The sequence below is a fragment of the Acanthopagrus latus genome, chromosome 6 (assembly GCF_904848185.1).
Source record: "Acanthopagrus latus isolate v.2019 chromosome 6, fAcaLat1.1, whole genome shotgun sequence".
NCBI lineage: Eukaryota > Metazoa > Chordata > Actinopteri > Spariformes > Sparidae > Acanthopagrus > Acanthopagrus latus.
The window spans coordinates 7,371,561-7,384,520 of NC_051044.1; the positions used below are offsets into that span (position 1 = coordinate 7,371,561).

Genomic DNA, 12,960 nt, shown 5'->3' on the forward strand with positions numbered 1-12,960 from the left:
CAGCGCTCGGCTCTCAGTTTCCCTCGGATAAATAAAAGGTTTTGATCTTGAATGCAATTATTCACATCAAACAATTCCTCCCTTTCAAAAAGCTTTGGTTACTCTGAAAAAGGAAAATGTGCAATTCAGCCATATTCGAAGCATATTGGAGGGTATATATATTGGAGAGGAAGCGAATCAGAGGAGGACAAAAACTGCATTTTTGGGGCCTGGAAAGGAATCAGAAAACACGGATGCGGCTCGAGTCGTTTAATTCAACATGAATGTGCAAGAAGTTTGGATTAGATTAACATCAGCTCATCGTCATGACAAAACTCATTATTCCACGTCTGAGCGGTATTGTCAATATTTACAGTATTGATTTGTTGCATTATAAGTGCTCGAATAAATAGGAGGACACAAAATGTCAGCAAATGTCAGCTGATGAAAATGCATGACCGATGGGCCGACTGTGTGTTTCCATATCGCGTTCACACACAATTGGCTCCCACCGTCTGCCCCCCACCTCCCCCACCAACCTCCTCCTCCTTCCTGCCATGGGATGCTGCATCCTGCGGTAAAAAAAAGAAAAGAAAACACCTCCAGAGTCAGCGAGGGTAATAAACTGATGATAAACACTGTGCTCACGTAAACAGATCAGGGGACTTCATTTCGCCGAGGAAAGGGTCAATTTACTCGAAAATTCAATCAGCGGAGGAGGTGGATTGTTTGTAAAGGCTCAAAGAGGCGGAAATCTTTCTCGAGTCTGTCAAGAAGTTGTGAACGAGCTCTCTGTTAGTAGGGTTATAATTTGCGGCTTAATTCAATTTGAGAGTGGAGCGAGCTGGATGTGAACAGTGCGTGTGGTACCTGAGCTGCTTGGACGTGACACATCCTCTTGAACCGACTCCGAGGATCGAAACTTTTCTTTAATTTGATTTTTACTGCTTTGTTTCGCCTTCAATGACACGATGACTCACGCCTCTTATTCACCGTAGAAGAGCTTTTACAAGTGAAGTGGTTCACATATTTAACAGGAATCCTAATAACGGGTTTATTGTCTGATAACATCAGCAAGGTTATGACATTTTAAAAAAAAAAAAAAAATTGTTTTGTTTTTCATGATGCCTTGAAGGAGTTCAACCAGAAATGAAAATCACATACAGGTAGTCAAGTGTTATTAAGCCTCAGGGAGCCCTGAGTACCCAAACTGACTGGAAAAAGACTTTATTTACACCCTCGACACACCATCGAGCTTTGTGTTCCCACTTTATAATCGGAGTGCTTTAATGCTTTTGTCTTCAAAAAAGGGGTGTAAATAAGTCCTGTCAAATCAGTTTGGAGTTTCTGGGCTTTCGGGAAACTTGGGTTACGGCGTACGAGCTGCATGGAGCCACTTTCATTTCCTTTAAGTTATTCTTTTTTACAACAAGTCCCCAGCTACTTCAGTTGTTTGGGAGAATGCTGCAACACTGTTTTGCTGTGAAGCCCCAGAAATGTTTCGCTTGCTACAAAACCCTCTCCTGACTTTCCATCGTGCTGAAGGGGTGAGTGGACGATGACTGAATTATTTTTGGGTGAACTTACCCTTTAATGTAGCTCATGCTTTACTGCCTATTCAACTACTCTTTAAGGGCCAGATTTAAAGCTTGGTATCTAAACACGTTAAAACAACGCACCATTTATTTTTTCTCTGCTTTGTTTGTTAGTCTTCAGAGCGGAAAAGAAATATATTTACAAAAGTACAAAGAAAAACAAAAAGAAGGAGATCGCCAGCCTTCTTTTGCCTCTGCCTACACGGCCTGGGCTAAAACCTTTTTTAATGAAATAAAAGCAATTTTGTCATTAGCCACAGACAAAACTAATGAATGAACTAATTATCCTGCAAACAAAATGATCAGAGGGCCAGAGTGAGGGTTTTAAAAGGATGCAGCCCACGGGCCGCCAGTTGAAAAGGTCTGGCTCTCATATCAAAGAGTAATTATTTAGCAAAGTATTTATTCTTTATTTGGATCCCCATTAGCCTTCACAAAGTTGCCTCACATCCACACACAAAACAATACCAGAAAACTAGAAAGGCACTCAGTAGAGATGCCTCTGCCAAGGCCTGACAGTCCTCTTTTCAACCTGATCATAGAAACAAGCCACCAGAACACAGCAGATGTTTTTCATCAAGATCCGTGCATTATCCCCTGAGAAATGAAACCAAAATGTCAAAAAACGGCGTCTCCCAATTTGAAATAAAAGTGAGAAAAAAGGATTTGACTGGACCAACAGTTAATGGCATCTGTTCTGGGGTGAGACGCAGCCTCCATCCAAGTTTTATACAAAAAACAGTCTGTAGTTTTTGTGTAATCAACCAACCAACCAACCAACCAACCAACCAACAATTCTTTGGTGAAGGTAACAAACAACAATTTAAAGTGCATGGATCAACAAAACAAGCCACATATAAGAATCAAAAAAAGTGATGTCTCATATGTGTATTGTGAAGAAAGCAGCGACAGCCGCCATTCCTGAATAAATACAGAAACAAGTGTCATCTGCAGAAATTCAAATTTCATGAAAAGAACCAAGGAAAAAATGGAAACTGCATGTTTACCCTGTAATTTTCTAAAAGCTTAATATATGAGGCAATGAATATTGGTAATGTACGTTTCTGCAAATCCACAGATAAGTTAAAACTTAACATGTCTTCTTGTTGTGACTTCAGGTTAAAATGTCTACATTTCTCATTTCTTTTTTGTACTTTGGTTAGGTTAAGGCAAAAAAAAAAAACACCTGTTAAGTTAAAAACAGATCATATTTTTGGCCCAGAAAATACCAAATTTTTTTACCACAAACAGCTCAAAGCTCAGAGACCCTCAAAATATATATGTTTCTCACCACTAATCGCATCATAAATATCCAGTGGTGTCAAGCTTACAAACTGTTGTAACACATTATGGACTTGTGGTCACCGGCTTGGCAGCCTTGTCACCTGTAACCTTCTCTTCCCAAAATGAAAGTCAGGTAATAATCTTTTTTAATCTGAACGTGATATCACACTTTTTGAAGAGATGTCAATATATCAAATATCTGTGTTTTGCAGAAATGTGAACTGCCAACATTCCCCACTGGCGACGGAGCACAGAGGCGAGCACGGAGATACATTTAAAATAAGAAACCAGCCAAATAAAGCCAGTAATCCCGATAGATAGGTGTGTGTTTGGAACGTTTTTTTTTGTGTGTGTGTGTGTGTGTGTTAATCACGTGACGCTCGTGTGTTTCTCGCACATGGCCGGAGTGTGAATCCAGAGGAATGTGCACGACTAAAATAATTAATTTGTTCATCCGAACGCATCAAGCCGTTGTTGTTGAACAGGGAAATTAATTGATGTGATGAGACTGAGCGGAGGCATCGGGGCTCGTATTCTCGGGGACAAATTTCCCACGGGAAATAACAAAACAAGGTACGCAGACTTGTAAATGAAAGTCAAAGTGTTTCATTTGTAGAATCAGCGCTAATCATTTTACAATACAGATGATTCTATCTTCAGTGTGAGTTATTACTCAGCCGGTGATTTAAACTAATTGCTTCATTAGCTCGGCAAGTATAGGACACATTTTTCAGATTTCTGGTGTGTGTTTGTTTCAGGGGGACCGTTTCCAAACAATGAGAGCAATATGCACGTGGGAAATAAATGGCAAGGTAACAACCCCTCAGTTACAGATTTATGTAAACAAGGACATCATCGTCTTGGAGCTTGGGAGCATCATGAGATGTTGGCAGCACTCAGTGCCAAGTGTTGCCTTCGTACTAAACCGCGACAACGCGATCATCTGAGTCAGTGACCCACCCCCCCCAAACACAACACAACATCACTGCTCTGGCTCATCACTGATCCTCAGTTTTAAGTAAGTGACTTTCTGTGTTTAAAAGCATCTCTTGGCTCTCTCTGAATGTATATTTCAAGCCCTGCTCCCATGAGTTACTGCTGCTACGCCTAAAAACACCCGGTTGGTCCTCTCAAACACGTCTGAACATCGCGCAAAACGTGTCGAAATCTCAACGTGGTGAACGCACGAGAACGGTGAGATTGTGAACGCATCAGTGGTTTAACTGCAAACATGTTATCTTGACGTTAACTTGACACAAACATGATATCGTGAAAAAAAAAAAGAAAGTCTTTACAATGTTTGTAATGCTGAGCCGTACATGTAAAAATGGCAGTTTACAGACGGGTTGCTGGAGTTTTTGTGAAACTCTGTCACAGAAGTGTTGTACTGACGGGTGAGAGGTTGAGGCTCTGGACCTTTGGGGTCTTCAGGATCTAGCTGAGTCTTTTCTCTGACTGCTGGTGAGTGTTTGGATTTTGACTGCTGGGCTTGTTTGGCAGATATCATGACAGGTTACCTCGTTGCATCACACAGCACAGCAGGCTCTGCAGCTCATTCATCTGCAGCTCAGCTGCTTACAGCTTTTCAGCCACTGTTAGTCGTCTCATCGTGCTTTTAAAATGCAGTGATAGTTGCACATTTTAAATAGAGTCCTGGACTTTTGTCTGTTTTAAATGGACGTTACATGTATATTTATGTTCATGTTTCATGTTTGTGGAGTCACACAGAAGTAAAAAAAAGCTTCGGCCGTGATGCTGTTTTGCTTCCAAGCCGAACGATTCTGATCACAAATGTCTGTCAAACATCTCTCTGTTCAGGGAGAAGGCTGGTATATATTTTTTTAATCTTCGTTATCGTCAACAAATCTCTTGAAAAGACCAAACCGAACAACGTGTTCCATCTCTCAATACTTTGAGTTTCCCAGTCTGTCTGTGGTCGACCCAATAGCCAGAATACACTTTGGTAAACCACAGATATGTTTCTAGGTTCAATTTTAAAATAGCTTCCTGTGACAACACTGGGCTTGTGATCTAGTTAGGTTTAGGCACAAACCCCACTTGGTTAGGGTTAGTAAGATATCACGTTTTGACTTCAATGGCCTGTTTTGGTTGCAGGAATCATGGCTAGAGATATCCTGAGGTCTCCTTCTATAAACACAGTGGAACTCCAGGACGTGGACTTGGCTCTGGACTCTAACTCCGAGCCAGACGCTTCATTATCCCATGAAAGTCGGGTCATAGACATGTAAAGTGACGGGGACATGATACTTTTGGAGAAATGTCATTATGGTACGTAGCCTATGACACATACAAAATGTTAACACATCAGTGGTTTGCAGACACGCTGTATCGTGGTGTGTGAGCTGCTGTGGCACTTGAGCCCCGAGCACGTCCAAGGACGTTGCAAGTCGAAAGTTGGATTTCCAAGTTGGCATTTCCGCCTTCGAATCTAAAAGTCCGAGAGCAGCTGCTGGGAAAAACACTGGACGCTCGCTGCAAACGGGTGTTTGAACGGAAAGAAGAATAACTTCACAAGAAACTACTGCAGCTGATTTAACAGTTGAGGAGGCGGCTTCTAACACACTGTTGAGCACAGATCAGCTGAATGAAAGTGAAAATGACAACTACAAATTGTCTTTACTGTACAAACACCCTGTAAAGTTAATAGTGATGGAGAGGGGAGCAGTAATTGTTCCCTACATGTGCTGCCAATCTTGACCGGGCTTCCGACTTGGATGACCACTTCAGGGCACTTTTCCCATGTAGGAGGTCGTTTTTATACGAGTTCCGCGTCTTATGGAACACACCATTATATGAGATTAGACTATTTACGTCAGCAAGATGGGTTACGAGGCATCAGAATGAGCTGCAGTGGCCATTTCTATGGTGATAAAGGAAAATGTCATCAAGTGCAGTTCTGTGGCGCAAGGTTGTGTTTGTGGAAATGCAGCTAACAGACTTTATCAGGCTTTCGCAACAGCCACCAAGGACGTTATTAACCCGACCACGGACTGTCTGCCTAACCTGAAAAATACACCTGTTTTGTTTGGGTGGAAAACATCTGAAAATGTTTCCATGGACGACTGAGAAGGAGAAAATAATGTCTCAACAACAACAACAACAAAAAAAGCCTCAACAGGAACAAATGACAAAGGAACAGATAATTGTTTTCCAGCGCAAGTCTCCTTTTGATGAATGTCTCATTACAATCTGGAAATGACGGATGTGTGTTGGATAAAAACCTGGTGTGTGTGTGTGTGTGTGTGTGTGTGTGTGTGTGTGATATGTGACTGTTTAGGCAAAAATGAGGGATATGAGGGCCTCTCAATCCTATTCTTTGCACAGTGAGGTGTAACGGTTCGGAGTGAAAGGTTTTAATGGCTTTCAGTTGTTATTATTCTGCGTGTTATGACAGCTTGATTGGGCCTGCGGTCTTCTTTCACTGCCGTTCCATTTGCATGCACCTCCCTCCGCCTGCTTCCACAGCGTCGTGTTGTTATGCTAATTCTCATGAAGTAGATCGCATCTAGCCGGCTGCTCCACTTGGGTCCTGTCTGTGGGAGAGGCCCGGAGCAACGGCACAATAATCATAATGAACGCGTCTCTGCCGGGTGTACAAGGTTACAGTTAGTGTGTCACTCAGGTTGAGGGTTCGTTTCAGGGGCGCACTCGAGCTCAACGATGGCGGCGTTTTAACCCGTCAGGTGCCCCCGCCGGCCGGCTGGAGAGCCTCGCCGGTGTGACATTACAGCAAAATGAAGCGTGTGATTTTACTATTCATAACCTAAGTGCAGGATTATCACTTCTTTGTTTGTTTGTTTCTTGCTTTGGTTGGAGAAACTGCGGGTGAACAGGAGAAAATGTTTGTAGGCTATTACAAGTTTTCTGATATTTCCTTTTTATATGAAGCTGTGTAATCTTTTAACTCTCAAAATCAAGCTGGGCACGAAAAAAAAAAAAGCATATATTTTTTTCCACAGCAGCGTCTCTGTTTTAAGTTTTTCCTTTTCAGAAGTGTGGGTCTGAGGTTAGCAGAGTTGTAAAATGGACGTCATGTAGAGCCAAGTGTCACATCGGGAGCATCCTGTACAAGCACTTATGTTCTTTTGGGGATAATTGGTCATTAGCACGATTGCAGAGAACACCTGAAGCAGGTGACATCCTGCACCCCGTTCAGCACGAAGCCACGAAACAGGTAGCAATTGACATTATTTATCCTGAAAAGTACTTGCACAACCAAATTACTCTGATTTTTGAGGGTGAAGTGAGGCTCTCAGCCTGAGCGATCAACCACGACACTTTCAAATAGCTTTTTAGAGCTGTAATCTGCACGGCAGCAGCCGAGCCGGAGAACATGAATCGACGGTTTGATTAACATCTTTTTTCAAATCAATTTGGGATCTCTGGGCTTCCAGACGAGCTGCATTTCATGTTGGTTCCTTTTATCAGTTTCAGAAGTCCCCAACTACTTCAGCTGTTGAGGGGAACGCTGCTGCACGCTGTGAAGCTCCAGAAATGTTTTGTGGACTACGAAACTTCACTCGACATTTCCGTCAAAGTTGAGTGGATCCTTTCACCATCATTTATCGACCACGATTATGAACCCTCACAAACCATAAGTTCGGAATGAAATGTTCCTGCAAACCAAAGAAACGTCCAGCGTTGACATGTGTACCAAACTTGACATGACATGTTCCCACTATACGCTTTCTATCCACCTGTCACAGCAGGAGGAGGACGGGAACATGGTGACGTTACTACATCCAACGAGGCAGCCAAACGGACGACCAGAGTTTGAGTCACACCACTGGTTATTCAAAAAGACATTTCCATCTGTTTTAGTGGTGATAAAATGTTTTTTTTCTGCTGGGACCATTTCCATCCGTGAGTGTGGTGACCAAAACAGATGTTTTAAGCAAAGTCATGATGCTCTCCAAACTTTAACCAAGTGTTTCTTTTTGTGAACCGCACAGGGGTTTTGACAAAAGAGAAACAGAAACTTTAACTTAAACAGACAGCAGGTTGCAACGTAAAGAATCCAGTTTCAACATCCAGTTTTTAACTCATCTGTGGTTTTTCTGAGACGTTCTCGGCTAACATTCATTCTGGAGAGTGGTTTGGTCAGTTGACGAGTTGGGAAATGCGACTCAAACGTCTATTTTCTTACAAACTGAACCCTGAAACATTAAAATAAAGTCTCTGATGAAAAAGTGAATCCAGCTGACCTCTGGCTTCTCTCTCTGAGTTTTCTTTTCCTCCAGAGGTGACGCTCTTGAAACAGAAAACAGCAATGTGTGTTTGCACAGTGGCGTGAAAGCTAATTCAATAAGTGCACTCGTCCTTGAATTGGACAGTGGAGTGAATATAAGGATCTTCTACAACTCAGCTCTCCTCACAGTCTGCACTGATCAAGATTTAAAAAAACAAACAAAAAAAACCCCAGCTCCAGTGTGTCTTTAATACAAGCATGAATCATCAGGCTCAGCTCAGTATTCACTATAACTCAAACTTAACGAACTGAAGCCCCTTTGCTGAAAAGATTAAAGTCATCAAATATCACAAATTCAGCTTCAGTTTTTCCATTTCCCACTTTTCTCCTCTCAAACTTCCCTCCAGCCGTGCGTGCATCTGGACACCTCTTCCCAGCCTGCCTCCAGTGTACGTTCTCACATGTGTATGTATGTGTGTGTGTGTGTACATCTGCAGGCTGTGTGTGGGTTTTTTTTGTGTGATTTGCATGTGTGTAACAGATCCTCATGAAGCCCCGGCACCTGACGCCGGGCCAGTGAGGAGCATAGCAGCCATCTGGTCAGCCCTGAGGGAGTCCGGCGGCCACCCAGAGCCGCTCGGCCCAAACAGGTAGCCCGTCTGACATCCCCAACTCATCTCCAACCCAGCAAACTGCAGATAATGAGGGGCAGACAGCTGGCCGTTGGAGCCCGCGTGCCCCCCTACCAACACCACGAAAAAGTGTCAGGAATGAGCTTTTCAGCAGCATAAGCAAGTTTCTTGGACGCGTTGCTGACTCGCTGCATCCTTCAAAGTCCATTCATCACACAATACCCTCCTCCCCACCACCACCACCCCTCCTGCTCCACAGTCAGAGGTGCTTTTGAGCGTTTACCTGAAGCAGAACTCAATAATTAGATTTATGTGAGAGGAGAGGCTGTTTGACCGACGTGTGGTTGCATGTTCCAGCCTACAGATGGCAGTATTTCAACAGGAACTTAAGAGTGCATGCTGCTGCTGGCGTTTTATGGACTTCTTAACGACAATAAAACGCACATGAATCAATTTGTAAAAGTGTCTGAATGGTTACATTTCTTGCTTTATAAAAAGACTCAAAATGGGCTTGTCTGTCTGTGTGTGTCTGACTCTCTGGTGAGTGCTGCTGCTCACCCTCTCCCCCAAAAAACCCACATTATTTTGCATTTACCACCGAAATATGTTTGGATTAATGCAACAATAAAAGCAGAATTGTCCATTTGCACACGTGGAAGGCAGACAAACACACGGTGATAGCCATCACTTGACAAATAGGCTCTATTTTAGACACTGACATCGGCTTCATCCTGCGTGGAGCTGATAACATTTGCAGGCTGGGTCCTGGTTCTCCCCCCCCTTTTTTTTTCTCCTGAAAACAAATACGCGCACATATTAAAATCCATTGATTGGAGGAAATATCATTATTATCATAAGACTGTGAAGAGTCCGCACACGGCGCCCGAGAGACACAGAGATGAAATGTAATGCAAACGGCGCACACAAGTTGTGCCAAAAGGATGACGCCACGAGAGGTCTTAAAAGCGCACACTGTACGTGAGGTGCAAGTGAACCGATGGGTGACTTCATGTAGCACCAGGAGAGAGAGAGAGAGGGAGAGAGAGGGAAGAGAGAAGGGGAGGGAGAGAGAGAGAGAGAGAGAGAGAGAGAGAGAGAGAGAGAGAGAGAGAGAGAGAGGTTATGTGGCTGCCTGTTACAGAAGATGATCAATCCCTGAACGAGGTGGGAGGGTCACTTGATGCCGGCTCCTGCTCAGCGGCTGACGGAGGGATGCTCACTGCTGTCCGGATGACTTCACGGGCGGCGCGTAGAATAAATTAACCGCCACTGTCTGACTGACTGACTGGCGCGGGACGTTCAGCCACCTAATACCCCCCCAATCCTCCCACCACCCACCTCTCCAAATAAAAGAGAGAAATCCCTGCGAAATAAACCGGACCTGCGCTCTTCATGAATGAGTCTCCTCTTATTTCAAGGTGAGTAGTCCATCCATTTACTACGGCAGACCCCGGCGAGAGCGCGCACACGCAAGGGTAAAGTTTGCTCGACTTTACGCGCCTCGGACGCGCCGCGAATCGAGGTTATTTTCTGTTTTTTTTTTTAACATAATAAATGTTGCATGAGGGGGAAAAAATGATTGGATTATTTTCTCTGCTTTTTTTTTGCGCCACCTGTAACAAACCCACACAGATGTGGGGAGGCTTGATGCTCTGGGAGACAGAGCGGGCTGTAAAATGCCTCTCACGGCGAGGCGGAGCGGCTCTGTGCAGGTTTTTTGGTGCAAATTATCAGGAGGAGAGAGAGAGAGAGAGAGAGAGAAAAAAAAAGATTTCACTTCCCTAGAGCAGATTTTTTTTCAGCTCTCTTTTGCACATGTGGATTATCCTATCAGTTGGGCATCGGGAGAATACCAGAGTGGAGGATTTAGCCTGGAGGAGGTGGTCACCCCCTTTCCTCCTCCACCTCCACCTCCTCCTCCACGCTGCCTCCTCTTGCAGTCGGAGCTCCGTGCAGCCTTGGCAGCCTGGGCAGAGCAGGAGCCACGGGGACGCTGATAAGGCTGGGCAGGCGCTGAGATGGAGCTGGGAGAACTAAAGCGCACACAGCTGTAGCGGTGCCAACCTCAACAATGCTGTTGACCAAGTGCATCCCAGCACCCTTCGCTCCCTCTCAGTGTGTGTGTGTGTGTGTGTGTGTGTGTGTGTGAGGGGCTGGTTGTTGGATGCACGCTCTCTTTGACTCTCGCCCCTCATTGCAAACCAGATGAAGCCCTCTCCTCCCTCTCTGTATACTCTTTCTGGTCCGGCTTATCTAACCGGCCAGTTGGACTAGCTTTTATTCTCCTGGCCCCTCCAGAGTGGGTAAAGCCCCTCACGGAGAGAGAGAGAGAGAGAGAGAGAGAGAGAGAGAGAGAGAGGAGGAGAGGAGGGGGAGGACAGGAGAGGAGGGAGGGGGGGAGATTGGCTTCTCTCCTGGCGTGTTCATGCCAGTCATGCGCTCCGCACTTTATCAGTTGCCTGCTAATTTTAGAATTTAAATGAATCTCCACATTAGTTCTGTCTCTTGTCTTCTTCCGCTGCATTGCATGAAACAGAGGTTTGGTTTGTGATGGCTTCTGTTCATCTGAGGCCTGTTAGTCAAGCAGGTGAGGATTTAATCAGCCTGGGCTCATTAGTAGTCCCAGTTTTAAAGGGTCAGTTCATCCAAAAATACAAAAACAAAGAGATATCTTACCTCGTTCCTTGTGGATTCGAGCCAAACGGATATCTTTGTTTTTGCAAGCTGAGACTTTTAGATATTTGCACCTGAGCCAGACGATACAAATGTTCCAATGTGGACACATCGGACGATAAACAAGTCTTATTGTCTAGAATGAAATCAGTGCACTGACGCAGGAAACTTTACTCAAAATGTGAGAACTATAAATCACTGTAAACTTCTTTCTCTGCTTTATTTTCTAGAAAACCAGAAAAGTTTCATATCGGTTGATATCAGACAACAAGCGCACCGATACACATGTAAAAGACCGATATCGGCCAATGGATAAACATCGTTTGCACAGTGGGGCTGCAACTAACGGTTACTTACATTGTAGATTCATTGTGTATTCTTGATGAACCGATTTGTTGTTTGGTGTCTGAAATGTCAAAAAATGGTTGAAAAACATCGATCAAAGCCCAAGATGACCTCAAGTAGCCCAAAGATATTCAGTTTACCGTCACAGAGGAGGAAAGAAATTAGATGATCTTCACATCTGATTAGCTGGAATCAGGGAATTATGTCTTTTCACACTCAGAACAGTTGGCAGTTAATTAAACATCTGTTTTAGTAAATATTCCCCTCACTAACTCACTGTGACCAGTTTTCACTGGAACTACTGTTGAAGAAATGAAATCTGATGAAATCTGCAGTTTGTGGCTCATCCATTGTAACCTGGACTTATTGTTTCTGGAAAGGCGAGTCGCGGTCGAGGTTTCCAAATGTCGTTTTTCATTAGTTTGAGGGGCTGAAGCACATTTACACTTGTTTTTGGGGCTGTAACTGAGGTTTACAGGTGCAGACGTCAGTTTGAAAGGATGAGTTCGCACAAAAATGAAAATCGAGTCATTATCTGTCTCGCACTGATGGACAGTTGGATGAAGTTTTGTCATCCATGGCGCTTCACATCAGCGCAGCGCTGCAACACTCTCTTTAACAACTGAGGCAGATGGGGACTTGATTTAAAAAGACGTTATTTGCACCCCTTTACACCCGACTTTCTATTGGCATTTTTGGGTGAACTTACCCTTTACTAGCTAGCCACTACTAGGTACAAGAGAGATAATGTCATTTCTCATTTGTGTGAGCATTATGTATTCATTCATTTTCCCACAACGCAGAGACAGAGGCCTTGGTGGATTGTTTATTGATCTCACTTCGCCGGTTTTAAATGTGGCGGGTTTGCAGGTGAAAACTGCTTTGTTTTGGAGTCTTTTGACCCCGGAGGCGACGCCTGAGCAGTGTAGGTGAAGTAATTTAGAACATCTGTCTCTGTCATTTTCACCCACAAGCCAGGAGTTCAGTGTTATCTTCACTTCTACAGAGATTAATGAGCTGCACAGTCGGTTTGAGAAGACAGAAGAAATAAAAGGGAAGGAAAATCTGCAGCACAACTCCGCTTCAGCTGCGGGAACGCAAAGAGAAAAAAAAAAGAACATCTTTTGATTCAAATGACCACTGGTTCAATGCGTGACATTGATTTCGGACTAATTTGAATATCAGGGAGCGCGGCGATGTGGGTCAGGGGCAAAGGCGACGCATAGCCGCTGCAATACTACAT

The 12,960-nt window shown here is 44.0% G+C and overlaps 1 protein-coding gene across 1 annotated transcript in view; it reads left to right on the forward strand.

The window, feature by feature from the left end:
- Nucleotides 1–9,920: 9,920 nt before the first annotated feature.
- Nucleotides 9,921–12,960, forward strand: part of LOC119021342 (plexin-A2-like) — an 87,721-nt gene continuing 84,681 nt past the window's right edge. Inside the window, exon 1 of the mRNA XM_037101573.1 lies at nt 9,921–10,117. The gene's annotated coding sequence lies outside the window, so the exon portion shown is untranslated. The remainder of the gene's footprint in view (nt 10,118–12,960) is intronic.